At 40.1% G+C, this 27,143-nt stretch overlaps 3 long non-coding RNA genes across 3 annotated transcripts in view; 2 read left to right on the top strand and 1 right to left on the bottom strand.

Annotated features, from left to right (window-relative positions):
- Positions 1 to 27,143, top strand: part of LOC106508959 (uncharacterized) — a 98,191-nt gene that overhangs the window by 63,757 nt on the left and 7,291 nt on the right. The window contains exons 3-4 of the long non-coding RNA XR_014809002.1: positions 19,385 to 19,623; positions 21,383 to 21,483. This is a non-coding gene — a long non-coding RNA (uncharacterized LOC106508959). The remainder of the gene's footprint in view (positions 1 to 19,384; positions 19,624 to 21,382; positions 21,484 to 27,143) is intronic.
- Positions 522 to 26,227, bottom strand: LOC146406296 (uncharacterized). Its single transcript, XR_014809011.1, has 3 exons — positions 26,069 to 26,227; positions 23,664 to 23,837; positions 522 to 2,190 (listed from the first exon to the last, which is right to left on the bottom strand). It is a non-coding gene; the product is annotated as an uncharacterized LOC146406296 (long non-coding RNA).
- LOC146406297 (uncharacterized) lies at positions 9,005 to 11,866 on the top strand. Its single transcript, XR_014809010.1, has 2 exons — positions 9,005 to 9,843; positions 10,038 to 11,866. It is a non-coding gene; the product is annotated as an uncharacterized LOC146406297 (long non-coding RNA).

Here is a 27,143-nt window from a genome sequence, read left to right as displayed (position 1 = left end):
TTGTATGGAATCTAAAAATACAACAAACTAGTGAGCATAAACATAAAAGAGGCAGACATATATAGAGAGGACAAACTATCAGTTACTGGCATGAGGTCTGGTGGGAAGGAGCAATATTGGAGGGAGTGGGAGGTAGTCTATTGGGTTAAAGGCTTAAGGATTTATTGGACATCATAGGGAATATAGCCAGTGTTTTGTATAGCTGTAAATGGAGTGTTACCTTTAAAAATTGTATAAAAATAAACAATTTAAAAGAAGTGAAAGACATAATTGATGGAGAAAGGGGGATGGATAGATGAAGAGGATTGTCAATGAATATTGCAAACTAAATTGTGGAATCTAGATGGTGGGTATGTATGTATTAACTGCATACTTCTGTAAGTTTTCTTGTTTGAATATCCTTGTAATAAAAAATGTTTATGAAAGTAAAATGAAGCTAAACTAGAGTGCAGAGACACAAATTAGCCAGATTCTCTGCTGCATTAACAACTGTGGTACAACAAACAGTGCCAACAAAATGAGAATGTCTTGATATTTTTATTTTTTGCTTGGTGTACCAGCTGGAAGAGACTGGGTATACTGCTGTAACAAATTAATCCCTAAATCTTAGTCACTTGATACCACTCCATATTTCTCCTTCCTCCATTAAATGCAGGTTAACTTGAGTTTCTAATTGAGGACCCCACTCTAATAGAGGTTCCATCATTTGCAATGTCACCAATTGTGGCAGAAAGGGAAGAAGCATGGATGGTCACAGGGTGACTTTCAAATACAGGGTGGTCTAGTCTTCCATGTGCTTAAAGAGTAGAGGAGACTTTTGTACTGATTACCATGAGCTAAATCTTTTATAATGAGGCTGAGCAGAAGTGGAGCGCTCAATTTCTACGACTTATTTACTCTTCTTTCTTCTCCGTGGCAAGTACAAATTGTCATGCCTATAAATGTAAAAGTCTTACACAGTTTGAAAACATAAGACCTTTAGGAGCAAATGATACACAGTGACATATTGTGAGGATTCAAGTATGTTCCTTATTTGCATACCTCAGTTATGTGCTATCATTTCAGTGTGCTCTGAATTTTTCGTTAGGTCAAGAAGATGTAGCATTTATTTTGTGTCTGAAATTTTCTACCACACTAAGGGAATCCTGCCCTCGACTCATCATAATTCAGAAGCTAATGGGCACACAGTAGAGAATATTTATTATAGATGCAAGTCAAGGCTTGATTGTAGTGGACACTGCGAATGAAATAGGGTCAAAAAGACCAGTATCATAGCAACAAGTATAGTAAAGGTTATAGCATTAGCTGCTGTCACTATTATTTCTAACATTGTTTCCGGCATGTCAGGTAACACCCTGAGTCTTTTATACATACTGCCTCAGTGAATGTCCCCATCAACCTTGTGAGGTTGGTGCCATCAATAATGGACACTTCATGGAGAAGTGGTGATTTGAGCTCTGTCACTGAAGTAGCTTGATATAAAACAGGAAAAGGAGATGGAAGGAGGCCCCTTGGGACGGGGAGTTGTGTGCATAAAGTTAGGGCTAAACAAGCCAAGGATGTGGAAGGGCAGGGAGGAGACTGGTCTGAATATAGCTGAAGGTCTGGGAGGAAAAGGTGCTGGATAGTTGAGCATGACCAGAGAGTGGGGAATTAGAGAACCATAGGAAGTCTCCATTTTCTGTTCTTTTCTTCCCCCATTTTTTATATTTGTTCATGAAAGTGGTAGGGATCCAAATTGAAATAGAATGTACAATTTAATGATAATATTGTAAATTATGTCTGTAACAAGAAAAAAGATGAAAGGGCAGATGTATAGTAAAGAAACAGTGGTATTGAAAGAACTCCATTTTTGTCTGACTTTTTATAAGAATGGGGGAAGGACAGTAGGCAACTTGGTCAAAATGTACCTTTGTAGGGAAGCTTAGGCCAATGAGGATTAGAGGACACAGTCCCCAAGATTGCCTTCATTGCTGACACCAAGTTCAGGTTTTGGGGGTTTCCAAACTCCCCTTCAGTTTGGTAATATGCTAGAACAATTCACAGAGCTTATTGAAAGTTGTCATATTCATGGTTACAGTTCATCACAGGAAAAGAAGAACATAGGGCAGAGTCTGTTGAGTTCCAGATTTGCAGCTTCTGTTGTCTTCTGCCCATGCAGTCAGGATGCATTACTCTTGCAGAATTAGTCTGTGATGATAGATAAGGAGTATTACTAACTGAAGAAGCTCACCCAAACCTCAGTGTTCAGATTTTTATTAGCACTCCATTATGTAGGTATGATGAATCGATTGACAGCCCATGAGGTTGATCTCAGTCTCAAGGTCGATTGATACTGTGTGACCCAAAGCCCACACCCTAAGTTATGTTTTTAGTCTTGCTGACATGGCCAGTCTCCACCCAAAAATGACGTGTGAGAGTGGCCAGTCTCCTCTCACCTCCCACACCCCCAGACCATGCTCTGGGATGCTCTGGCATGACCCGGGGCTCCCAGGTGAACAAAGACACACCTATCCACCTATCAGGCATAACATTCCAAGGGCCCAGAAGCCAGATAGTCTTATTAGTTAAGGTCAATTTTTTTTTTTAAACTATGCACTGATTCCAGCATATTGTTGAGTATTTATGGTATTTCAAACAACTCTGCAATACAAAACAATCCTTCCAAAAGCAACTCTTAATTTATTAGGTACTTGGCAAGGAGTTACTTTATGTCTATTTTACAGAGGAAAAGAAAGACATTGAAGAGCTTTTAAAAAAAACCTTGTCATCCAAGTATATTTGTAATTTCTTTGTAACAGCTCAGTAGAAAGCCTTATGTCACCCTCCCTTTGCTATTTTAAAATTTTTGGTTTTTAGGGCTCCTCCTGTGGCATGTTGAAGTTCCCAGGCTAAGGGTTGAATATGGAGCTACAGCTGCCAGGCTCTGCCACAGCCACAACAATACCAGATCCAAGCTGTGACTGCCACCTACGCCATAGCTTATGGCAACACTGGATACTTAAACCCACTGAGCGAAGCCAGGGAATAAACCCTCATCCTGGATACTAGTTTGAGTTCTTCACTGCTGGGCTACAGCTGGAACTCCCCTTTGCTCTTTAAAGCTTTTAGGTTTGTGGCTACAGTGGGAGACAGCTTGGTCTAAATCCACAGCGACACTTCTGTGGCTGCAGTGGGTCTGGGCAGGGGGAGATGGAGAATGACACGGGCAAGGCTTCTGAAGTGAGGATGTGGCCAGAGTGACAGATTTAAGACAAGAACAGGGGCGGGGCTGTGGCTGACTTGACTACAGTGGGGGGCAGGGCAGAGCTGCTTGGAATATGGGTTTGAATGATGGTTGTAGATTGGACTTGGATCTGGAGCAGTTCTAGAAACAGTGAGGCACCTGGTGAGTTATCAGTGGTCAGGGCCAGTGCAGCAAAAGAGACAGAATTTCACCTTGAGCTGGAGGGAGCATAGGTGGCTTTAGTTGTGTACAGAAGAGTGTGGTGTTTACCTGCCCTGCTCAGAACCTGTGTGTCTGCTTAGATATCCATTCAAGGTGAGGATTCTGGTATTAGACTCTGGGGATTCGAGTCATGGCTCTGCCTAATGTTAATTGGGCAACCTAACCCCGGTGCCTCAGTTTCCACATCTGGTAAGTAAAGATAATACATATTTTCTATATGATTAATTTCTGCTTCTATTTTTATAGTTTCCTTCTTCTTTGGGTTTGATCTTTTTTTTTTATTAGTTTCTGGAGACAGAATCTTAGACTCTGATTTTCATTCTTTCCTCTATTTTAACATTTGCATTTAGAGCTATAAATTTCCCTATAATCAGAACTTGAGTTACATGCCACATTTTGGTGTGCTCTATCTTTTTTATTTTTTATTTTTTTATTTTCCCACTCTACAGCAAAGGGATCAAGTTATCCTTAGATGTATACATTACATTTTTCCCCCACACTTTGTTCTGTTGCAACATGAGTATCTAGACAAAGTTCTCAATGCTACTCAGCAGGATCTGCTTGTAAAACTATTCTAAGTTGTGTCTGATAAGCCCAAGCTCCCGATCCCTCCCACTCCCTCCCCCTCCCATCAGGCAACCACAAGTCTTTTCTCCAAGTCCATGATTTTCTTTTCTGAGGAGATGTTCATTTGTGCTGGATATTAGATTCCAGTTATAAGTGATATCATATGGTATTTGTGTTTGTCCTTATGGCTCATTTCACTCAGTATGAGATTCTCTAGTTCCATCCATGTTGCTGCAAATGGCATTATGTCATCCTTTTTTATGGCTGAGTAGTATTCCATTGTTTATATATACAACATCTTCCAAATCCAATCATCTGTCGATGGACATTTGGGTTGTTCCCATGTCCTGGCTATTGTGAATAGTGCTGCAATGAACATGCGGGTGCATGTGCCTCTTTTAAGTAGAGCTTTGTCCGGATAGATGCCCAAGAGTGGGATTTCGGGGTCATATGGAAGTTCTATGTATAGATTTCTAAGGTATCTCCAAACTGTTCTCCATAGTGGCTGTACCAGTTTACATTCCCACCAACAGTGCAGGAGGGTTCCCTTTTCCCCACACCCCCTCCAGCACTTATTATTTGTGGATTTATTAATGATGGCCATTCTGATTGGTGTGAGGTGATATCTCATGGTAGTTTAGATTTGCATTTCTCTTATAATCAGCGATGTTGAGCATTTTTTTTCATGTGTTTGCTGGCCATCTGTGAATCTTCCTTGGAGAAATGTCCATTCAGGTCTTTTGCCCATTTTTCCATTGATTGATTGGCTTTTTTTGCTGTTGGGTTGTATAAGTTGCTTATATATTCTAGAGATTAAGCCCTTGTCCGTTGCATCCTTTGAAACTATTTTCTCCCATTCTGAAAGTTGTCTTTTTGTTTTCTTTTGGGTTTCCTTTGCTGTGCAAAAGCTTTTCAGTTTGATGAGGTCCCATGGGTTTATTTTTGCTCTCATTTCTATTGCTTTGGGAGACTGACCTGAGAAAATATTCATGATGTTGATGTCAGAGAGTGTTTTGCCTATGTTTTCTTCTAGGAGTTGGATGGTGTCCTGTCGTCTATTTAAGTCTTTCAGCCATTTGGAGTTTATTTTTGTGCATGGTGTGAGGGTGTGTTCTCATCTCATTGCTTTGCATGCAGCTGTCCAGGTTTCCCAGCAATGCTTGCTGAATAGACTTTCTTTTTCCCATTTTATGTTCTTGCCTCCCTTGTCAAAGATTAATTGACCATAGGTGTCGGGGTTTATTTCCGGATTCTCTATTCTGTTCCATCGGTCTGTCTGTCTGTTTTGATACCAGTACCACACAGTTTTGATGACTGTGGCTTTGTAGTATTTCTTGAAGTCTGGGAGAGTTATGCCTCCTGCTTGGGTTTTGTTTCTCAGGATTACTTTGGCGATTCTGGATCTTTTGTGGTTCCATATAAATGTTTGGATTGTTTGTTCTAGTTCTGTGAAAAATGTCCTGGGTAATTTGATAGGGATTGCATTGAATCTGTAGATTGCTTTGGGTAGTATGGCCATTTTTACAATATTGATTTTTCCAACCCAGGAACATGGAATATCTTTCCATTTCTTTCCATCTTCTTTGATTTCTTTGATTAAAGTTTTATAGTTCTCGGTATATAGGTCCTTTACCTCCTTGGTCAGGTGTATTCCGAGGTATTTGATTTTGTGAGGTGCCATTTTAAGAGGTATCGTATTTTTGGATTCCTTTTCTAATGTTTCATTGCTGGTATACAGAAATGCAACTGACTTCTGAATGTTAATCTTATAGCCTGCTACTTTGTTGAATTGATTAATCAGTTCAAGTAGTTTTGGGGTTGAGTCCTTCGGGTTTTCTATGTATAGTATCATGTCATCTGCATACACTGACAATTTTATCCCTTCTCTTCCTATATGGATGCCTTTTATTTCTTTTGTTTGCCTAATTGCTGTGGCTAGGACTTCCAAAACTATGTTGAAGAGCAGTGGTAAGAGTGGGCATCCCTGTCTTGTTCCAGATTGGAGTGAGAAGGCTTTCAGTTTTTCCCCATTGAGGATTATATTTGCTGTGGGTTTATCATAAATGGCTTGGATTATATTCAGGAATGTTCCCTCTATACCCAGTTTGGCGAGGGTCTTGATCATGAATGGATGTTGGACTTTGTCAAATGCTTTTTCTGTGTCTAATGAGATGATCATATGATTTTTGACTTTTCTTTTGTTAATGTGGTGTATGATATTGATTGATTTGCATATGTTGAACCGTCCTTGTGAACCTGGGATGAACCCAACCTGGTCATGGTGTATAATTTTTTTGGTATGTTGTTGGATTCGGTTGGCTACGATTTTGTTGAGAATTTTTGCATCTACATTCATCAATGATATTGGCCGATAGTTTTCTTTTTTGGTGGTATCTCTGTCTGGTTTTGGAATGAGGGTGATGGTGGCCTCATAGAATGTCTTTGGGAGTATTCCTTCTTCTTCAACCTTTTGAAAGAGTTTAAGGAGGATGGGCACCAATTCCTCTTTATATGTTTGATAGAATTCACCTGTGAAGCCATCTGGTCCTGGACTTTTATTTGTAGGGAGTGATTTTATGACCTCTTCAATTTCATTTCTAGTGATCGGTCTGTTCAGTTGGTCTGTTTCTACTTGATTCAGTTTTGGCAGGCTGTAAGATTCTAGAAAATTGTCCATTTCTTCCAGATTGTCAAACTTGTTGCCATATAGGTTGTTCATAGTATTCTCTTATGGTTTCTTGTATTTCTGCTGTATCTGTTGTGATTTCTCCTTTTTCATTTATAATTTTGGTTATTTGGGTTCTTTCTCTCCTCTTTTTAGTGAGTCTGGCCAGGGGTTTGTCAATTTTGTTTGCCTTTTCAAAGAAGCAGCTCTTGGTTTTATTAATTTTCTCTATTGTTTTTTGAGTCTCTATTTTATTGATTTCTTCTTTGATCTTTATAATTTCCTTCCTTCTGCTGACTTTAGGACTTTTTTGGTCTTCTTTTTCTATTTCATTTAGGTGTGGGGTTAAGTTGTCAATTTGGGATCTTTCTTCTTTTTTGAGAAAGGCCTGTATTGCTATAAATGTCCCTCTGAGCACTGCTTTCACAGCATCCCATAGATTTTGAGAGGTTGTGTCTTCATTATCATTTGTTTCAAGGTAGTTTTTAATTTCCTTCTTGATTTCCTCATTGACCCATTGGTTTTTTTAGTAGCATGTTGTTTAGTCTCCATGTAGTAGGTTTTTTCTCTTTCCTTTTCCCATGGTTGATTTCTAATTTCATGGTTTTTTTGGTCAGAGAAGATACTTGAGATAATCTCTATGCTCCTAAATTTATTGAGGTTCGCTTTGTGTCCCAATATGTGGTCGCTTCTTGAGAATGTTCCATGAGCATTTGAGAAGCATGTGTATTCTGCTTTTTTTGGATGTAGTGTCCTGAAGATATCAATGAAGTCTAACTTTTCGATTGTTTCCTTTAGGATCTCTGTTGCTTTATTGGTTTTCTGTCTAGAGGATGTGTCCATTGCTGTGAGGGGGGTATTAAGGTCTCCTACTATGATTGTATTCTCATCAATATCTCCCTTTATGTCTGTTAATATTTGTTGTATGTATCTGGGTGCTCCTATATTTGGGGCATATATGTTGACGATAGTTAACATCCTCTCCTTGGATGGATCCCTTAATCATTAAGTAGTGTCCTTCTTTGTCTTTCTTTATGTCTTTTGGTTTAAAGTCTATTTTGTCTGATATGAGTGTTGTGACTCCTGCTTTTCTGTCATGTCTATTGGGGTGAAATATTTTTCCCCACCCTTTCACTTTCAATCTATATGTATTCTTTGTCCAAAGGTGAGTTTCTTGTAGACAGCATATTGAAGGTTTTTGCCTTTTTATCCACTCAGCCACTCTGTGTCTTTTGATTGGGGCATTCAGTCCATTGACATTTAAGGTGATAATTGAGAGATGATTATTTATTGCCATTTTGAACCTCATGTTCCAGTTGATTCTATGGTTCTCCATTCTTCCTTTTTTTTGGTTGGATGGTCTCCTGTTATTAACTGCTTGAGTGTTTTTTTTTTTTTCATTTTTTGCGAATGCAATATTTGGTTTTGGCTTGTGGTTGCCCTGTTTTTTAAGTATGCCAACCCCTTCCCATAATTGGGTGTTTTAGCCTGGTGGTCGTGTAAGTTCAAACACTTCATTACTATATTAAAATTAATACATACATACAAACAAACAAACAAAAAGGGTTATCTATTTCCTACCATTCCTCGCCCACATTTTATGATTTTGATGACTCTTTTTTATTTTTTTCTTTTGAAATTTATTTTGTTTGAAGCATGTTCATGATTAAATCTGTATGCTGGCTTATTTGAGTGACTGCTCTCTGATTTCGGTTTCCTCAGTCCTAGTTCTTCCTCTTCTTTTTTTTTTTTTTTCTTTTCTTTTTTCTTCCCTTTCCTTCCTTTCTTTTTCGTTTAGAGAAGCCCTTTCAGTATGTCTTTTAGCCTGGGTTTTGTGTTGCTGTATTCTTTTAGTTTTTGTTTGTTGGAAAAAATTTTTATTTGTCCTTCTATTTTAAATGATATCCTTGCTGGATAGAGCATTCTAGGTTGCATACTTTTTCCTTTTAGCACTTTAAATATCTCTTGCCATTCCCTCCTGGCCTGTAGAGTTTCTGTAGAGAAATCAGTGGATAATCTTATGGGGGTTCCCTTGTAGGTAACATTCTGCTTTCCTCTTGCTGCCTTTAGGATCCTCTCTCTATCACTAACTTTTGCCATTTTTATTATGATGTGTCTTGGTGTGGGTCTATTTGGGTTCAATTTGTTTGGGGCCCTCTGTGCTTCCTGTCTCTTGAACTCAGTATCCTTTAGATTTGGGAAGTTTCCAGTGATAATTTCTTGAAATATATTTTCCATTCCCTTATCTTTTTCTACTCCTTCTGGAATTCCTATTATGCGTAGATTGGCCTGCTTTGCATTATCCCATAGGTCTCTTATATTGCTTTCTTCTTTTTTGATTTGGTTTTCTGTCTGCTGACCTGATTGGGTGATTTCCATTATTCTATCTTCCATATCACTGATTCGTTCTTCTGCATTATTCATTCTGGTTTTTACTGCCCTTAGTTCAGTTTGCATCTCTGCAAATGAATGTTCTAGTTTTTCTTGGCTCCTCCTTATATTTTCTAGTTCCTTTCTGAGGGTATCTGCCTTGCTGTTCATATCTTCTCTTAATTCCTTCAGTATTTTCACTATTTCTCTTTTGAACTCCAGGTCTGTCAGACTGCAGAGATCTGTTTCATTGTTGACTGTTTTAGGTGAGTTCTCCTGTTGGTTTGCCTGGGGGTGGTTTCTCAGCTTCTTCATCTTGCTTGTTGTTTTCTTTTTCCTGAGGGAGTTGTACTCTCCGTGACTGGGCAGTGTTTGCCTTGTCACTGCCGTGGAATATTTCCTGAGGGCTGGCGTTGTTGGTCAGACTTTTGAGGCAGTGTGGCTTTTCTGGAGTGCTGATGGGGCTAACAGGGTCTCTTTGAAGCAAAGGAGGACTTCCTGAGGGCAGACAGGACTGAGAGGTCCACACCACGATGGTAGCAGATTTCAGTCAGTCAGGCAGAGCTTGCTCTGGTGTTTTTAGGCTGTGGGGTTCTTGCAGGGGGTTGGCAGTGTTGGGCAGCTGTTCCTCAGTGGTGCAGCATCCCCTGGGGGCTGGAGCAGCTCTCTGGGTCACTGAGAAACCAAGAGGCTCTTCCCTAGGGAAGCCCGACTCAGAAGGACTGTCTGAGAATGTAGGCAGATCTTTTCACAGTCTGGCCAAGCTTGTTGTAGCTTTTCTGGGCTGCAGGGGGTCCTGCAGAGAGCTGGCATTCTGCAGCTCTTCTGCAAGAGTGTGGCGCCCCCCAAGGGTTGGAGAAGCTAGCTGGGCCACTGAAAACCCAAGAGGCTCTTCCCCAGGGCAGCCCGACTCAGAAAGACTGTCCGAGAATTAGGCAGATCTTTTCACAGTCCGGCCAGGCTTGTTCTAGCTTTTCTGGGCTGCAGGGGGTCCTGCCTGGAGCTGGCAGTCCTATGCAGCTGATCCGTGAGAGCTTAGTACCCCCTGAGGGCTTGGGTGGCTAGCTGGGCCACTGCCACACTAAAAGGCTCTTCCCCTGGGCAGCCCAACTCGGAAAGACTCTCCGAGAATTAGGCAGATCTTTTCACAGCCTGGCCAGGCTTGTTCTAGCTTTTCTGGGCTGCAGGCCTTTTCTCGGGGGTTGGTGGTGGTTGGTGCTGCTCTGCTGGGGTGTATCCCCTACAAAGGGCAAGCAGGCCTGTGCAGGGACAGCCCCTGTGGTGGTAGGCTTCAGGCAATTGTTGAGGCCAGCCCTCCCTGATGGCATGCAGCCCCAGGTCCAGCGAGTGCCTAGGGGTGGTGGGGTTGGTGGAAGGGGATGCACTGGGAAGCACAGCTTTCTGATAGCTAGCGGGCTGGTAAGCTTGCTGTGGCGTGGGGAGTATTCTATGGGGACCCACCCCTTCTTCTTTCCCCTCCCCAACACGGGTGCAGACCAGGCTCTTCTCCCAGGTTCCCTCTGATGTGGCTTTCCACTTCCCCACCCCTAAAGTATTGCTCCCTTCCTCTGCGACAGCTTTGCTTTCTAGTTTCCCAGGCAGTCTCTGCCCCGTCAAACTTGACAGACTGGTTTCTAGACCTCCCAAGCAGTCTCCACTCCACCCCGCCCCCCAGCCCTTTCCCAGGGACTAACCTCCAGAGCCGAGGTCTCGGTGCCCAGCCCCCACCCAGGCATCTCAATTTTTGGTGACTGTGTCCGTAGTTCAGATGGTCCGTTCGGTTCTCGATCTGCTTTTCAGAACTCCAACTTACTGCTACACTCTTCTCTGCATCTGGAGATTCCTCCGGTTTGTTTGATCTTTCCCCCGAGTTGGTGACTTTCCAGCATGCAGGATCCCTTTCTCCTCTGCAGTTCCCTTTTGGGAGTGCCCGTCCAGGTCAGATTCACCTTCTCTCACTCTCCTCTTTTCTCTTGTTTTACCTAGTAATGTCATGAACTTCTTGCCGTTATTGGAGTTTAGGTTCTTCTGCCAGCGATTGGTTGCTGTTCTGTGCAAGTCATTTATCCTGTAGATGTGTTTTTTTTGTTGTGTTTGTGGGAGAGGGCGAGTGTGTCCTCCTTCTCTCGCCATCTTGTCTCCTAGGGATGTTCTTAACTTTCACCTTCTTGGAGGGCACTGACTCTGGCTCAGTTTTGGTTTGGTCACATAGGCAACCAAGACATTGGAACCATCTCAGTCTAAAGGTCTCCTATCTCCCTGTTTACTTACCTTAACATTTTCAAAAACTTCTTTTAATAACAACTGGTTGCAGTGAAATGAATCCAGCACTTTGTTCTTTTAATGTAAATGTGAACCTCGTCTTGAGAAACAAGTGAGATGGTAGCTATCAACATGCTACAGAGTTGGAGGTGGAAGGTGATGCTCCTGGTTGCTACAGTGCTATCATCCATACTCTCAGGTGTTTGTCCCTGAGGGGGACATCCTGATCTGTCTGATTTCAATTCAGTGCAGATTCTGCCTTCAGATATGAGTTTGCTCTCCCTTTGCTGAAAACAGCCTTGTCTACTGAACAGATGGGAGAGACAGTAACTGTGATATCAAGGCATATGGTTTCGAGAACAGATAGGAGTAGTCATTCCAAATATTAGTACAGTTTCTTTCAGGTTTTCATGGAAGTGACATACATGAATGTCAATAGGCAAAAATAACAGATAACATTTTCCGTTATCTCAAAATCAACTTGGCAAAAATCAAAATTATAAAATTGGTTGGCTTGCATTCCTAAAGTAAGCTGAGCCATGTGTAATTATAAATTTTATGATAGGAAAAAAAAAAAAACTGGGTTGGGCCTAATAGAAGCCAGATGCTCCATGTATTCATTTAGCAAATATATACTGAGTACTGAATATATGCTATACACTGCTGGATTTGTGGCATGAAACAGTCAACAAATCACTGTCTTTGTTTTAGAGGAGCTACTGAAGGGAGATTATAAATGAGAATTACAATGCCATGTGGTAAGTGCCAGGATAAGGGACAGCAGGAGATGCTGGAGAAAGCCACAGAAGGAGCCCTTATCCCAATCTGAGGCGGGCTGTCCAGGAAGATGCCTGAAAAGTGCTATCAAAGCTGAAACCCAAACAAACATGTAGCAACTGGCCAGACAAAGAGCGAACGTGGTGGGAGATGGTAAAGAGGAGAATATTCATACATGTCAAGATGTGGAAGGGACAAGGCAACAGAGACAGGGCTATTGAGTTTAAATAGACTGCCAGAAAAGAACCTTGGACAAAAAAGAACGGAAAAATTTGTACTTGTTAAACAAACACCTATTAATCAGAACTCAGCATTACCTCAGGTTCTGGTCTAAGGTGGAAAAAAAATGACTTTGAACAGACCACCACTGAATTACACATCGCATTCCATAAATCTATTTGCAGCAGAAAAGCACAAGTTGAGATAAAGTTTATATATTTACATATCTGTTATGTATATTTATGTATACTATACATACCATACATAGGTGCATATAGAAAAAAATATAGAAATGTGAACTCTGAAATACGTAGGGAATTTTATGTCTAGAGAGATATAGATAGCATCTAAATGATAAAACTGAAATGTTTCATACCTGAGTGTTTCTTTAATCCTTGAGAACATTGAAAATTTTTCTTACCAAAGAAAACAATCCTGAGAGTAACTGTGCACACATCAGCAGTCACGTCATTAATTAGGCTGAGTGATTTCAGGATCACTTTTTCAAAGATATTTGAAAAAGAAAGGTGGAGATAATATAAAGGCAGAGTTCCTGCAGTGGTGTAGCATGTTAAGGATCCAGTGTTGTCTCTACAGCAGCTCTGGTCACCCCTAAGAGGCACATGATCGCCCTGGCATGGCGCAGTGGGTTAAGGATTCAGTATTTTTGCCACTGTGGGTAGGTCACAGCTGTGGCTTGGATTCAGTCTCTGGCCCAAGAACTTCCATATGCTATGGGTGCAGGAAAGAAAAAATAGATACTGTAAAGGCAGCAAATATGCAGTCCTACTAAGACTATGCAAACATCCTTGGAGAACATATCGATTCTCATATAAATGTCATAGATGCCTTGCAAACTCATAACTGATAGTATGAGCCTCAACACAATTACAGCAGGTTATCATAACTGAAAATTCTCCGTCGTTCATCCCAAGGGAACTGTGAGTAAAGGGTGGTTTGGGTAAAGGGCCTACAGTCGAAATCTTGTTCTAACCATTTGTGGCTGAACACAAAATAATAGGGGTGTTTTTTTGGTTTGTTTTTAATGAGTATTTGAGGCAAAGCCAACAGCTGAGAATATGACTGTGATGGGTTTCATCTAACATGCTCATATTGATTATTGCTATAAAACATCTCTAAATTACTTAAGATGTTACAGGTATAGAAAAGAAACTTAATGAAACCAAAATTAAGCACCCCAGAAGCAAGATGAAATGTTTCATGCTGTGAGAAACCTGTCCAATGCTTTCACTCTTTGCTGCATCAAAGCACAGCAGGCTTTCTTGTTTCTTTCCCCTCTGGGCTATTGTCAGGCAAGTATTGATGATGAAATGAAAGGATAATAGTACACAAGACACACAATTTAGAGAGAGGAAAGGTGTAAAGTCCATCCATAAATCTGGGTCTGAGAAAGACTACTAAAAATTCAGAGGTAAATAAATCAGTGAATTGTTTCACTATGCTCTAAATATTTTTCTTCATACAAATGATGACCACAAAATGGAGGGCAAAGTTGGGGACTAACCACTTATCCACTCAGTAGATTTCATATCATCTATTAGTATTCCCTTGCTCTCCCTATAGGAGTATATCCAATGTGGATTCTCCCTTGACTTTATTCAGACTTGAATAAAAAGACCACCATAAAATGAGATACTCAGAAATCGACTTGGAAGTCAGGATCTTTTTAGACAAGCAATTGAAATTGCAAAGAGTATATATACACAATGGAATACTACTCAGCCATAAAAAAGAACAAAATAATGCCATTTGCAGCAACATGGATGGAAGTAGAGACTCTCATGCTGAGTGAAGTAAGTCAGGAAGAGACAGACAAATACCATATTATATCACTTATATCTGGAATCTAATATACAGCACACATGAACCTTTCCATAGAAAAGAAACTCATGGACTTAAAGAATAGACTTGTAGTTTCCAAGGGGGAGGGGAGGGAGCAGGATTTATTGGGAGCTTAGGGTTAACAGATGCAAACTATTGCTTTTGGAATGAATTAACAATGAGATCCTGCTGTGTAGCACTGAGAACCAAGTCTAGTCACTTATGATGGAGCATGATAATGGGAGAAAAAAGAATGTACACATGTATGTGTAACTGGGTCACCATGCTGAACAGTAGAAAAAAAAAAAACTGTATTGGGGAAATAACAATAAAAAAAAATTTTTTTAAAGAAAATTTAAGAAAAAAAAGAATTTGCAAAGAGATACAAATATCTTTTCTCTAAGAAGATAAAGAAATAAAGAAAATCTGGCACTTTTGCATCCTAAATTTTGGAGCAAATGACCCGGAGCAAAGGAGCTTAGGAGCTGAAAGACATCTCCAGTCTAGAGGAGAGAGTGGTTACAGATAGTGTATTGGCTACAACTGGCCCTGACAATAACAGTGTTTAGAGATTACGTGCACCAGAAAAAGGATGAATACTACCATTTCTGCAGTCCATAACAGGGAGAACTAGTTCCTGCTTTTTCGCATGAGCCTGGACACAGCCTTAGAAATCTTCCTGCTGCCACTCTGAGTCCAGCAGAGTTAGTACTAAACATGACCCTTATTTTCTATCCTTGCTTTAAATATTAAAAAGGAGCTGTTAACTTTGGCCAGTTCTACTGCTTTGGTTATGCTTGAAAAAGAATAATTTGGGGAGCTACTGATGAAAAATTTTAAATTTGAGTAATGAATACTTAACATATACATATTTACTATTTTAATGGAGAATTCAACTTTTCCAGAAAAGTAACCTATGAATAGCTTTTTGTTGCTCTGTTTTGGTTTTGATGAACTTTATTTTTTAGAGCTGTTTCAGACTCTCAGAAAAAAAAATACCCTCACACACATACACACAACCTTCAAACCATGGACATCCCACACCACAGGGGTACATTCATTTAAAGTGATAAATATACACATTAACACATCATTAGTACTCAAAGTCCACAGTTTATATTAAGGTTCACGCTTGGTGTTGTACATCCTGTTGGTTTTGACAACTGTATCACTATATAACAAGATAACAATATGGTAACGTTCAGAGTTGTTTAGTTGCCTTAAAATTTTTCTGTGCTCAGTCTACTAATCCCACTTTCCCTGCCCCCCCCACTTCTGTTAACTGCTCATCTTTTCACTGTCTGCACAGATTTGCCTTTTTTAAAATGTCATATAGATGAAATCATACAGTATGTAGCCTTTTCAGATTGGCTTCTTTCACTTAGTAATATTCATTTAAGTCTCCTCCATGTTTTTCACAGCTTGATAGGCCATTTATTTTTAGGGCTGGACAATATTCCACTGCCTGGATGTTCCAGATTATTTATCCATTTATCTACTGAAGGACATCTCAGTTGCTTCCCAGTTTTGGCAATTGTGACTAAAGTTGCTATAATCATCCATGTGCAGTGTTTTATGCGAACATAAGTTTCAATTCATTTGAGTAGGGGCACAACTGCTGGATTTTATGCTAAACATATGTTTAGTTTTGTAAGAAACTTCCACACTGTCTTTCAAAGTGGCTTGCCATTTAACATTCCCACCAACAACGAATGAGGTTCCTGTTGCTCCGGTCCTCGCAAACATTTGGTGCTATCAAGGCTTTGGGTTTTGGCCATTCTGGTAGATGCACAGTGGTCTCTCACTATTGTTTTAATTTGCATTTCCAAACTGACATATGATGTGGAACAGCTTTTCATATGCTTCACTGCCATCCTTTTAAACTTCTTTAGCGAGGTGTCTGTTGAGGCTGTTTACCCATTTTTTCTTCCTTTTTAGGGCCGCACCCGCATCATATGGAGGTTCCCAGGCTAGGAGTAGAATTAGAGCTGCTGCTGCAGGCATATACTACAGCCACAGCAACATAGGATCAGAGCCCTGTCTGCAGTCTACCATAGCTCACAGCAATGCCATATCCTTAACCCAGTGAGCAAGGCTAGGGATCAAACCTGCATCCTCATGCATAACTAGTTGGATTCATTTCTGTTGAGCCATGATGGGAACTCCACCCATTTTTTTTAATCAGGTTGTTTTCTTACTTTGTACTTTAAGAGTTCTTTGTTTATTTTGGATAACAGTCTGCTATCAGACATATCTTTTGCAAATATTTTCTTCCAGCCTGTGGCTTGTCTTCTCATTCTCTTAACATTGCTTTTCACAGTACATAATTTTTTTAATGTTAAGAAAGTTTCATTTACAAATTATTTCTTTCATGAATAATGCCTTTGGGGTTGTACTTAAAAATTCATCACCATACCCAAGGTCAGCTACATTTTCTCTTATGTTATCTTCCTGGAAATGTAGTTTTGCATTTTTTTCATGTGCATGTCCAGTTGTTCCAGTGCCATTTGTTGAAAAACCTATCTTTGCTTCAATGCATTGCCTTGGCTCCTTTGTCAAAGATCAGTTGACTGTACTTATGTGGGTTAATTTCTGGACTCCCTATTCTGTTCTATTGATCTACATGTCTATTCTTTCTGATCTACGTGTCTTTCACCAATACCACAGTCTGGATTAATGTAGCTTTATAGTAAGTCTTGATGTGGATGGTGTCAGTCCTCTGACACCATAAGGGCCTGGTAAAGCTCCTCGAGCTGAAACTCAGAGATGCACAGACCACACTCGTCTCCTCCCCACTTCCCCCTTCAAGAGTCTCTTTGGAGTTTTTAACTCTTGGAATTATCCACTCAGCCTCCAGCAACTTCTCAATTACATGTCAGGTTTCCTACCCCAGCACCGGTTTCTGAAGGGGTTTCTACTCTGGTAAGTTGTGATTCTCTATTTTCACCTGTCTGTCAGTCTCTCTATTTCAGGAAGCAGCAAATTACCCCATGATCTCATTTCTCTGACAGATCTGAGAAGAGTTGTTGACTTTTCAGTTTGTTCAGCTTTTTCCTTGTTGTTAGGACAGAGTGGCAACCCCTAAGCTTTTTACAAGCTAGACTGGAAACTGGAAGTCTGCTGGGTTTGGGATTTTGTTTCTTTTTTTTTAAGGCTGAATCTGTGGCATATGGAAGTCCCCAGGCCAGGGACTGAATCCAAGCTGTAGCTACAACACAAGCCACAGCTGTGGTGACACCAGTTTAACCCACTGCACCAGGCCGGGGATCGAACCTGCACTTCAGCAGTGACCCGAGCTACTGCAGTCAGATTCTTAACCCCCTGTGCCATGGCAGGAACTCCCATAGAAGTCTGCTGTTATTTTTAATCTCAATTCTTGGTGATCTATGCCAAGGACTGTGGAATTAAAGAGGCAATACTGTTCTGAGCAGATCTAAATGGGCAGCTACCATACATACAAATGTTAAAACTGGCAAAAAGCCACCAATTTTCAGAAGTTGTCCTAAAAATCTAAACCTATTTCAGTGGTGATAAATTTTATGGTAAACTTTTCTTAAGTTTTCAGATTCTTCGCTTCTCTTCCCAACCCTTGCTTTCTCTGTCACTACTACTTTGTTGAATGCTTTTCACTGAATCACCCTTTTTCTCACAGCCCTAACACCCACAGAGAACAATGCTATCAGAAGTGACGTGTAGTTTACTACAAAGTAGATAAATATCTAAGTAATATTGGGCTCTCCAAGTGCAGACCCTGCTCTTTCCTAATCTACTCTAGTTCTAGATCCAGAGAGGTAGTTAAGAACACAAGCTCTGGAGCCAGACTGCTTGCATTCAAAACCCAGCTCAACACATAGCAGCAACTGGGCTGAGTTCTTTATAGTCTCTTTACATCTCAACTACTTGAGAATGATAATAATATTACATGTGTAATAGGTTTTGTGAAAATTAAATGAGTTAACTTATATAAAGCTCCTAGAACAGTGCCTGGCACATAGCTAGTACTATATAGGGTTAACTTTGGTGAGACCTTTCTAAAAACCCATACCACAGCCATGGGACTCTGGTGGAGTTTGGAAGGAGTTGCAATAATGCTTGAGATATTGATCCCTTAGCCCTTAGTGTGGCCAAGAGGTTCCCAGGCCAATTACCTCTGGCCAAAAGCAACCAGCTATGCCATTAAAATAATTCTAAATTTCTATGCTAGTCAGGATGTGAAAGAAGATCTGGAAGCACTGCATTTTTCTGTTTCCCTTAAGGATAGTATACATTATTATGGACCTATAATATCTTTTCTATTCTATTTCATTTTACTGTAAAGGGAATATCCTGGGAAATAGCCTCTGACTTTTTCATTTAACACACCATTACTAGAGAGGCTGTGTTGATTACCCATCCATGCTTTGAAATGCTGAATAATTTTACACTGAACTATATATTGCTTCCTTAGGGTTTGGACTTCTATGTGGGAATGGCACTCAAATTAATCACAGATCATTTTGACCAGACTTTGGAGCACTTATATTTATTCCAAATAATTCTTCTTCTGTCTGCCCCCTAAAGCAGCCTGTACCTGGTAAATGCCACTGTCAGTCAACTGGGAAGAATGAACTTGGACTCCTCCAAGAATCAGGGGATACACACTTTGGATGTGTCAAGCTGCAAGGTCCTGAGTGAAGGTTCCTAGGTCCTGAGTAAAGTCCAAGAGCTCTGGCAAAGTGTCCTGCTCTAGTGGAATTGCCCACAATCTCCCTTCAGAATAACCACAGGACTCCATTAATTGCAACATAAATGTACCACACTGCTTTCACATTGCTTAGCCATTTTCCTGAGTATTACAGTGTTATAAATACATATAGGAACCTTACTAGGTTGAAAGTTTTCAGTAATTTATCCCTAATGTCTCTGAGAAGGAAAAAAAAATTTAAGCTTTTGAAATTGTTTTAATCACATATGTAAATATCACACACATCTGTGCATACACTGTATCACTAGGACCTTGCAGCTATATAAATTATTTTGATTCAGATCATTTTCTAGTTTATGGGCAACTATACCAGACAGTAATAGAATCTTTTCTACTTGTAAGTTGCCTATGAATGTGCCCAATACTGTCATGTTGTTTAGTAATTGTTACTGTCATTTTTGAAAAAGTGAAGGAAAGAAGACATTCCCATTAAAGGGAACGATAGCATGGAAGGAGTGTGTGAGGAAGAAATTTTCCTGTGCCCTTCTAGGTTCTTCTGACTGGTGTAAGAATTAAATTGACATGAAGTTGATTAGTAGAAGAAAATCAAACAAAACTTGAATAACATGTGTATATGGGAGACACCCAGGAAAACTGAGAAACTCACCAAAATGGCCAAAACCCTCACCTGAAATACCATCTTCAGCTAAAGACAAAAAGGGAAGTTGGGGGTACTGGTTTGGGACATCGAAGAAGAGGAAGGCAATTTACAAGGGGCTAGGAAAGCGGGTGAGCCATAAACATATGTTTGCTGGGCAAACAGAGATAATGGGACACAGAAAGAAATTTTAACAGACTTTGCTAGCTTCCTCCCCATCTACACACCTAGTTCATGCTCTAGTTACTATGGTAACAGCTCCCTTCCTAGAACAGGGCCTCTATCTACATTCTTGCAGGCACCTGGAGGAATGTCAAAGTGTCCTCAGTCTTGTGGGCCTCTACTGTTTTCAGCTTGAAATAATCAACTTGCCAAAGAGACATATAGGGCTGGCAAATTTTGCTTCCCTTCACGTGATTTCTAAATGTTGTTGTTGCTATTGTTATTGGAAGAATGCATTGAAAAGTTCCAGAGTTACTTGGTAAACACAAAATAAAATTTCCAGATTTTTTAAATGAGAAAATATTATATAAGATGGGTAATTCAAAGTCAAGTCAATCACCTTAAATGATTTAGGTTCTGCTTTGGTACTGATTTTGTGGCCTTTTTCAGGATCTCCATTTCCTCATCTGTAACAGGATATGCATTAAATGGGACTCGGATTCCATCCTCAAAGACAAGGTCAAAAAGATACATGCACCCCTATGTTCGTAGCAGCACTATTCACAGTAGCCAAGGCATGGAAACAACCTAAATATCCAGTGACAGATGAATGGATTAAGGTGTGGTACATATACACAATGGAATACTACTCAGCCATAAAAACAACAAAATCATACCATTTGCAGCAACATGGAGGCAACTAGAGATTCTCATACTAAGCAAACTAAGTCAGAAAGAGAAAGACCAATACTATATGATATCACTTATATGTGGAATCTAAAACATGGCACAAATGAACCGATCTACAAAACAGAAATAGACTCATGGACATAGCAACAGACTTGTGGCTGCCAAGGGGAAAGAGGGAGGGAGGTGGATGGATTGGGAGTTTGGGGTTGGTAGATGCAAACTATTACATTTAGAATGGATAAGCAAAAAGATCCTACTGTATAGCATAGGTAACTATATCCAATCTCTTGGCATAGACCATGATGGAAGATAATATTTAAAAAGAATGTATATGTGTGTATATATATATATGTCTGTGTGTGTATGAATGACTGGGCCACTATGCTGTACAGCAGAAATTGACACAACACTGTAAATCAACTATAGTTAAAAAAAGGTCTTTCTGATTTTACTACTTTATGTCTAAACACACTAAGAAGTTTATGCCTGAACACACTAATGTATCCATCAGAAAGGGAAACCTTCAAGGAAACATTTTTAGTCTTCTTTTAAGATTTTGTCAACATAATGACACTAAAGTACATCAAAACCTATTATAGAGTTTTTTGTTGGTTTTTGTTTTGTTGGGTTTTTTTTTTTTTGTCTTTTTTTGTGATTTCTTGGGCCACTCCTGAGGCATATGGTGGTTCCTAGGCTAGGGATCGAATCAGAGCTGTAGCCACCAGTCTACACCAGAGCCACAGCAATTCGGGCTCCAAGCTGCATCTGCAATCTACACCACAGTTCAAGGCAACGCCAGATCCTTAACCCACTGAGCAAGGCCAGGGATCGAACCCAAAACCTCATGGTTCCTAGTCGGATTGATTAACCACTGAGCCATGACGGGAACTCCAAGAATAGAGTTTTTACATTAGAGTTTGTATCATAAGTTGCAATATTTTATCTCACGCTTAGCCTGGCCTATAAATTTCAATGTTTTTTAAATCATGTTACCAGAATGTTTTATTTATAGGTTAATACTATTTTTTTCGCTCATAGCTTATACAGTGTTTAGTTACCATCTAAGGCCAACAAATAGAGCCAGCAAGTGAAAACTATAAGCCAACTTCACCTGTACCATTTTTTACTGAAGAGAACTGGTAAGTACATAAAAGCTAAATTCCTTCATAAAGTTTTTCTCATCTTTTCCTTCATGACGTTGGTTTTCTGGTCTTCAAAATGAAAAGGGTTAATAAAGGCTTTATTCTTCATATTATCCATTGATTGCAAGATTCTGTATCTTTAGAAGACAAAGTGAAAAAGTTCAAAAGTACTCCTGCTCTTCCAGAAGCCAACTGAACCAACAGAATTCTTATGTTAGTAACTTGTGTATGGCATTTGGGAAAACATCACATCTCTAATGGCATTTAGTAATGACTGACCAGGTGATTAGGACCAACTACCCCACTCAAAAAGGAAAACAACACTAACAAAGACTCTAGTGCACTGTTGGTGCAGCTACTGTGGAAAAGAGCAGGCAGTTCCTTAAAACATGAAAACTGGAAACACTGCATCATCAATCAATTCTACTTCTGGGCATATATACAAAAGAATTGCAAGCAGGGCCTTGAAGAAAGAGCTGTACACCTGTGATACAATAGGAAATGTATCTTTGGTCTTTGTCTCTGGTTCCAGGCACAAACCTTCTAAAACCCCAAGGAGTTGTGTAAGTGATAAAGTCTCTTTTGTATGCTAATGAGATGCCTAAAGGTCAGAGATCCCTTGTAGTTTCAAGAAGGGGAACTGAAAGACCAAATCCTGACTAGAGGGTTGAAACTTTTCAGCCCTATTTTCTCCCCAGCTCCAGGGAGGGAAGGGGGCTGGAAATTCAGTTCAATTGCCAGTGACCAATGGTTTAATCAATCATGTCTATGTAATGAAACATCCATAAAACCCTTCAACAAAGAAATCTGAGGAGCTTCCAAATGCACTGAGGTACTGTGTCAGTGGCATGACCAGAGAGGGCATGGAAGCTCTGTGGCTCTCCCCACAAAGCCTGTACCTTGCCCTATTCACCTCTTTCATTTGGCTGTTCCTGAGTTGTATCTCTTTATAAGATCCTAGTGAATCTAGTAAAGTGTTTTTCTGGGTTCTGTGAGCCATTCTAGCAAAGTACGGAACCTGGGAAGGTGGTTGTAGGAACCCCTGAGTACATATCTGGACAAGCAAAATGTGGGTAGCCTGGGCCCCTGCTCATGGCTGGCATCTGAAGTAGGAATATCCTTGGAGGATTGAATGTCTCAATTTATAGTATAGCCACATAAGACCCTATGGGTCCTTCCCAGTAGGCTCTCCCCCACTTCCTCTGCTTTAGCTTCCCTCTCAAGCATCTGGATAACTGTATCTGATTTACATTTCCTGAGTTGTTTTACAGATGTGAAAAGCCCCACCATTAACTACATAATGAGCACACAGCCCCCAGGCCTCCTGGAGCCTAAAGATTGATAGCATTAATCCCTGTGACACTGCCCTATTACTTTACCATCAGCCAATCAGAGAATTGTGCATGAGCTGATCACACACCTTCCAACCCCCTGCCCCCCCAAAATCTGGCCTTTAAAAATGCTCTAAAGCCCTTGTGGAGCTTGGAACTTTGGGGGCAAGAGCCACCTGTCTCCTTGCACAGCCCTGCAGTAACATCTCTGAAAGCGTTTGGCCTCACTGTGTGTTAAGCACACGAACTTGTATTCAGTAATAGTGGAGTCTACACTAATTCTCAGGAGTTAATGTCAGTATTGAATTAAATTGTTGGCTATCCAGTTGGTGTCAGAACATCAGAGTTGGAGAATCAGTGTGGGAAAGACACCATGCATTTGATGTTAGGGAAATCAACCCCACAGCCATGTTCATAGTAGCACTATTTGCAATAACCGAAAGGTGGAAGCAACCCACATGTTCATCAAGAGATGAATGGAGGAACAAAATGTGGCATATACATACAGTGGACTACTATTCAATTATAAAAAGAAACAAAATTCTGACTTAAGCTGTACATGCATAAAGCTTGAGGACAGTTTGCTAAGGAAACAGTCCCAAAAAACAAATAGTGTATGATTCCACTTATATGAGGTACCTGGAGTAGTCAAATTTGTAGAGAGAAAATAGAATTGTGGTTACCAGGGGAAAGGGAAACAGTTGTAGTTTAACTGTTACATAGTTTCAGTTTTGCTTGGTGTAAAGAGTTCTGGAGACTGGCTGCACAACAGTAAGCATGCACTTAAACTACTGAACTGCACACTTAAAAATGATTGAGATAATGCATTTAAGTAGGTTGGCTGACCTTAAAGATGAATGAGGAGGTCGGAATTTAACTCGGCCAAGGTATGAAGCCCAACACAAAATCCCTCAAAGGCTCCACTCTGACATGGAGTTATGGGTTTAGAAGATTCAGAGGATCATCGGTGAGCCACAGAAAGGCAAGCCTTGTTCATTCAACATTAGTACCTTCAGATCCCTGGAAGAGGCAATGAAAAAAACCCTCTCTGGAGAAAGCCCATATTACTCTCAATGTCATTATTTATATTTCTAACTTGTCAAATATATGTGTAGGAAATGATCAAAGAACTGCTCCCCTTGGCATAAAACAATATAAGCCATAATCAACAGAAAAAAGACAAATCGTCCACTGGAAATCCAGACATTAGTATCATTAGATTCAAACTGTAAAAAAAGAAAAATAATTACTATACTTGTTATGTTCATGGATATAAAGGCAAAACATTAAAATGTTGATAAGGAATTGGAAGGTATACAAATAGCATTTCACAGCTATGAAAGAATGCGTCAGAATTTACAAAATGGAAAGAATCAAAAGACAAAATTATCTCACTGGATGAGCTTACCATCAGACTAGACGCAAGGAAAGAGAAAACTAATGAATTTTAAGATAGGTCAAAGAGACTATCCATTAAGTGGTTGCAGAAAGAGTAAAATCACAATAGGAAGTATAAACACAGTTGAGACAATGAGAAGATATATCAAGGTTTGATTGGAGTCCTAGAAGGAGAGGCAAAAAGGGGGCAATATTTGAAGAAATAATGACCGAGATATCTCCCAAAACTGATAAACTACATCAGTGCATTGATTCAAGAAGCCCACAAACCTCCTGCTTATACAGTGAAACTACAGAAAAATCAAAGACAAGAATAAAATATTAAAGCAGCCAGAGAATAAAAGACAGATTACCTTATTGGAGCAAAAATTAGAGAACCAGGTGAATTCTTAACAGCAACAATGGAAGCTTAGAAAACAATGAGAAATTCCTGTAAGGTACTTTAAGAAAAATTGATTGTCAGTATAGAATTTGCTGTCAAGTGAAAATTTCAATCCAGAATGGAGATAAAACAAAGGCGGTTCAGACATAAGATCTCAAGATAATTTGCTATTTGCAGAATCATCTAAAACTAATTCTTAATGATAGTTCTTAATGGCTTAATTTCTTTGGAGTGCAAAAAATAAAAATAAAACTGATGGAGCCTGAGGGATATAGTAAGAATGGAAATCAACAAACATGGTAAATATATGGGTAAATAAAATTTTGGATTATAAAATAACAGTAACAACAGTAGAAAATAAAAACTATTTTTTTTTAGTTCCCCTATCTCACAATTATTTCTAATTGTGAAGTATTTCTAGTAAGTGAAAGCTTTCTAAGTTGTGATCAATTAGTAAATGTTTCTTTCAATTTCTTAGCACATACATGCTCAAGGGAGAATGGAATGGATGGAAGAATGGATAGACATCTGAAAAACCCCACTGACTCACTGGCAGGACACAAGCAATTGAGCTCTAGCATTTTCCATGAGATCTGCTTTCTAGAAATCCATTTCACCTAAAGTGAAGATTCCTCTGGGAAGAAAGAGTTGCTTGTTCTCAGTGTTTTTTCCTCAATAGAATAAAACATATAACTGCCAATATAAAATCTTCCATATGGCAGCTTCAGTTACATGTCACTTTTAGACAAACAAACCATTCTGGCAATGTTAAGTGTTCAGAACTAGATCCAACCATATGGAAGCAGAATACAACCATAAAGGACTGCATTTCCCTCCCTTCAGTTTTTCCCAAATGTTTTTTTATCTTCTCATCTTGATAAATTTAAAAGTTAGGATTTAATGTTTCATTCCACTGGCTTAGCCAAACATGGATATTTTTTATTACATTCTAGATGTAGGTCTAAATAGCAAGCCCAGTCTTACTCTTGATTCCTCCATCATTTCTCCTATACAAAACTGGAGCCAACATTAGTCTCCACCATCCTCCTTTTCCATCCCCAGGGCCAGCAGCAACCCTCATGAAGAAGGTCCTGTATGTTCTTCCTGGTCCCCCTACTTTACTTTTTTTTTGTCTTCTTACAGCTGCATCTGAGGCATATGGAAATTCCCAGGCTAAGGGTTGAAGCTGAGACCACAGCAGCACTGGATCCAAGCCATGTCTGTGACCTACACCACAGCTTGTGGCAAGGCCAGATCCTTAATCAGCCAAGCCAGGCCAGGGATTGAACTCACATCCTCACAGACACAATGTTGGATTCCTAACCTGCTGTGCCAGAACCAGAACTCTAGTCCCTTTTCTTTGAAGTACAGCATCAAGTCACCTGTGCTGCTAGTCCCAATATGACTTTTTGCCCTGTACTTACAACTGGGTGTCTGCCCCAAGGTTCCTTTTCAATAGTCCATCAAGTACCTTAAATTCCTTTCGAAAATTAAGCTAGAATCCTGATGAAAGGCGTTTCATCTGGCCTTCTAGATGAAAGACCTGTCAGGTTTTGATGTGATTTCTGTTCAGTACACCCTTCGGACCTAGGCATGCAGGCCTCCTGCCCTTGGCTTTCCTCTTTAAACTGGTAAGCATGGTCCACTTGCAGGCTCAGCACACCTGGGTGCTGGTTATAAACACACACTCAATCAGATGTCTACATCTACAGCTAAGCTCTGCAATCTTGTTCTAACAAGCTCAGGTGATGTGTGTGCACACATGCATTAAGAGACAACTGCTCAAGCTCTACTGTGACCGTGCCTCTCCCCACAAAACACCAGGACCACAGTGCTAAGAGGAAATGCCCACCTGGAGCCTTGTCTCCCTTCTCGGTCAGTCTCCCACTACCCTCTCACACTTCTGACACAGGAAGTCCATGCCCTGAGGGGTCTACTTCCAGGGCCTGCACAGACTTTTCCCCAACCATCCTTCTGAGGCTGGCAAGGCAACTAAAAGGATAACAAAGGGATTGTTTCTGAGAGGGTAAGAGTGGAACAAGGCCTTGGGAGCGGCACTGACCACAGGCACAGGCAGGAGTCCAGGTGTAGCACAAGATGTGGCTGGAGGAGGCAACTTCTGTTTGTACCCATTTCCTAGGACTACCAAGGAAAGCCTGCCTTGTTTCTATTTGCCCATGAGGAGAAAGGTCTTTGTGTCTCCTTCTCTTTCCTCACACCTTTTGTCCAAGTTCAAGAATATTTTCAGTAGCTCATTGGAGCATTCTCTGTATGCAGAAATGTAAAACCTTCCCTGCTCCATAGTTACCAAAAGATGGTCTCCAAGGTAATTTTTTTTTCCAGGGGCACCAAATGCCAGAAACACAAAAATGATCTTACTTGTCAGATTTTAAGTTGTTTAAATGCTTAATCATTCACAGTGTCCCCCAATGGATACAATCTTTTTCAACTGAAGTCGAGTTGATTTACGATATTAGATTAGTTTCAGGTGTATAATATAGTAATTCAATATTTTTGCTGATTATAGTCCATTATGTTATCACAAT

The sequence above is a fragment of the Sus scrofa genome, chromosome 1 (assembly GCF_054392235.1).
Source record: "Sus scrofa isolate SSC_HxYL_T2T_F1_AM1 chromosome 1, Sscrofa_HxYL_maternal_Yorkshire_Landrace_v2.0, whole genome shotgun sequence".
In the NCBI taxonomy this organism is placed as follows: Eukaryota; Metazoa; Chordata; class Mammalia; order Artiodactyla; family Suidae; genus Sus; species Sus scrofa.
The sequence above is the reverse complement of the archived record's forward strand: the minus strand, read 5'-3'. Positions and strand labels throughout refer to the sequence as shown.